The sequence below is a fragment of the Elaeis guineensis genome, chromosome 15 (genome assembly GCF_000442705.2).
Source record: "Elaeis guineensis isolate ETL-2024a chromosome 15, EG11, whole genome shotgun sequence".
Classification (NCBI taxonomy): Eukaryota; Viridiplantae; Streptophyta; class Magnoliopsida; order Arecales; family Arecaceae; genus Elaeis; species Elaeis guineensis.
Window position 1 is genome coordinate 48,612,325 of NC_026007.2, and position 3,272 is coordinate 48,615,596.

Genomic DNA, 3,272 nt, shown 5'->3' on the forward strand with positions numbered 1-3,272 from the left:
ATAAAAAATTAGAAAAAAAAATTGCTTACTACTTTCTTTAACTTATTGCTTTCTTAGTTAATTGCTTTACTTATTTTTGTCCTTATTTTAATTACTTTATTTTTTAGCTTGCCTTTTATTCTTTGTTCTACAAAAAAAATTCAAAAGTAAATTAAAAAAATATATATTTGCTATATTTGCTTTCTACCTTTTATTTGCTTTCTAACTTACCTAGTTTACTTAGTCAAACTTATATTTTTACAAAATCAACCAAATCTGTACACTGACACCTCATAATCTATTTAAAAAATTAGATATTTAATCATAAAACCTAAAAAGAGAAACAACTTAATTTAGTCTTGATTAATCACTAAATTTGGATACCTTTTCTTTTGTTGCATCACATAATTTCATAGAACATCTTAAGGGTAAAACCCTAATCAACATAAGGTGAGGATTTCATTACCTTACCTTGGCCCATAAACTACCATCCTACATTTGTATTAATCTAAGTCTTTAACCTAAAATCAATTAGATGTTGGCCCTTAAGGACTCTCGAGCTCAATAGAATAAGAAACCCTAAGAGTTGGACTGGATTAGGGTTAGTCAGTTTAATTGGTGTCTAAAAAAATAGTTCAGGGATTACATCCTGAAAGAAGATGGTTTATTAATTGATTCTATTCATTTATCTAGCCAATCTAATTGGTATTTAAAGAAAACAATGGAAGGACCCCCACCAACCTTACACTTACTTGATCGGTTAAGTCACTAGTTTTTTAGAGTGCTCGAAGGTGACCTTGGCAGTTAGGAGTTGTCTAGATCTAAGATAATTTGTAGCTAGGATTGATTGACATACTTGATTGCTAACTAAAAATATCTAATCTAACTTAAATTATTCACATCTACTTCTTAGATTTAGGACTCAATAGGTGCTTATCTTTAGAATTTCTTTCATCCTCTTCTTTTATTTATACCTAAAAATCCAAAAAAAAATCTTATTAAAAAAAATTACTTGTGTTTGCTCTAAGGTATAAATTATAGGGTTTATGCTCAGATGTAGCTCATTGCAACTCGAGATTCAACCGTTAGATCCTAAAATTAAAAGAACCCTTAGAGCAAACAGATCCAGGAACATGGATCGAAATCAGGAGACTGATCCACCTAGATAGCTGAAGGAGTACTTTACTCCTTCCACATATACCTACTCTCCTTGCATTTAGGTGCCTCTAGTTGAGATAGTTTAATATGAAATCAAGTCAAGTGCCATCCAAATGCTCCCATCATTTTGTGGACTTACTAATGAGGACCCATATAAACATCTCGATGAATTCTTGAAAATTTGTTCAACAGTTAGAATTTAAAATTTCTCTGATGATGCTCTCAGGTTAAAATTATTCCTTTCTCATTAAAGGACAAAGCCAAATATTAGCTGAACTCCCTGGACATAATCATACTTCCAACCTGGGATCAATTGTAGAGAGAATTTCTTACAAAATATTTTTTGATAGAAAAAACTAATCAAATCAGAAAGGCCATAACTAGTTTTTCTCAATTGGCTAGGGAGATGTTTCATAAGACTTGGGAGAGATTAAAGGAACTAATTAGGAAATGCCCCCACCATGCTATACCCAAATGGCAACTGATCCCGTGCTTCTATGATGGCTTGTCAGAGAAGCATCAACAAATGGTTGATGTATCCTATGGTGGAACCTTCATGCTGAATAATGAGCATGAAGCCTGGCAGCTATTTGAAACCCTAAGTGAAAACTCATTACACGACATGTCTACTGCCAGGAGAGACCTTCCTATGTTTGGGCCTAAACAGGGTGGGATTTACGAAATAGAAAGCTCAATGGACATCCACAGTCAAGTGGATGAATTATCTCAAATGATGAATTGAATACTACATGTACTGTCCACCAGTACCTCATCCACACCTGCGATAGAGGTTTGTTCAAATGTTCGAGTCCAGCTCATTCTATTTATGATTGTCCTACTGCACATCAATTTCTTGAGTTTATATATGAACAAGTCAATAAAGCACAAACTTAGAACAATTTCAGATAAAGATACAACCCTTTCTTCAACACCTACAATCCGGGTTGGAGAAACCATCCTATTTTTCTTGGGCCCAACAACCTGCTGCAAGGCCCCCAGTACCCAGACCCAACTACAATGAGAAAGTTTATAAATCGATTCCATGCCCACAACAAGGACAAAACTCTCAATCTTCTTCAAATGCTGCTCTTGAAAAGATTCTATAAGAACTACAGATTTTGCACTCCCACACATAGTCAATTACAAAGCTAGAAGCCTAGACAGGACAACTAGCTACAGCCTTGAATAGGAGGGAGGAAGGCAAATTGCCCAATCAACTCGAGACTAATCCTAGAGGTCACTATAGGGCTGAAAATTATAATACCCACGAGACTTTTCCCGAACAAGCCAAATCTATTATGACCCTTAGGAATGGTAAGGTCATAGAACAATAAGGTGAAATTGAAAAGACCAAAACCAATGAAAAGTTGACTGAGTCTAAACCAACCAAAGAGAAGGAGGACCTTAGGGCAAGGGACGAACCAATATCTTTAGCATCACCTCAATTACCCAAAGCTCCATTCCTGAGTGCATTACAATCCCCTATTCCATTTAACAAGAAGGGTAAATTAGATGAAATGTTAGAACTATTTAAACAAGTTCAAATCCCTCTTCTTGATGCAATAGAATAGGTCCTGGCCTATGCTAAGTTCTTGAAAGATTTGTGCACACAAAAAAAAAATCTAAAACACTAATCCTAAAAAAAATTTGCCTTACTGAATAGGCCAGTTCAGTCTTCCAACATGCTACCCCTCCTAAACTTAAAGATTCAGATACCCCTATCATCTCTTGTGTCATAGGGAACCTACACATTGAGAAAGCATTGTTAGATTTAGATGCGAGTGTGAACCTTCTCCCGAGCTCTGTGTATGATCTATTTAGACTTGGAGAATTGAAGCCCATGATGGTAACCTAACAATTAGCAGATCGATCAGTTAACATGCCCCATGGAATGTTGGAAGATGTGTTAGTGAAAGTGGATGAATTTTATTTTCCTATGGATTCTTTGGTGCTAGGTATAGAATCAGATAGCAACCCCAGCCAAATACCTATCATCCTAGGTACACCCTTCCTAGTGACTACCAATGTTTGTATAAATTGTAGGACTAGGGTTATGTATGTGTCTTTCGAAAATAAGAAACTGAGGTTAAATATTTTTAACATAGCATAGGGACCACCCACTTTTGACCATGATG

The 3,272-nt window shown here is 35.5% G+C and overlaps 1 non-coding gene across 1 annotated transcript; it reads right to left on the reverse strand.

The window, feature by feature from the left end:
• Nucleotides 1–1,499: 1,499 nt before the first annotated feature.
• LOC140854212 (small nucleolar RNA R71) lies at nt 1,500–1,605 on the reverse strand. Its single transcript, XR_012137345.1, has one exon. It is a non-coding gene; the product is annotated as a small nucleolar RNA R71 (small nucleolar RNA).
• Between the last annotated feature and the right edge of the window lie 1,667 nt (nt 1,606–3,272).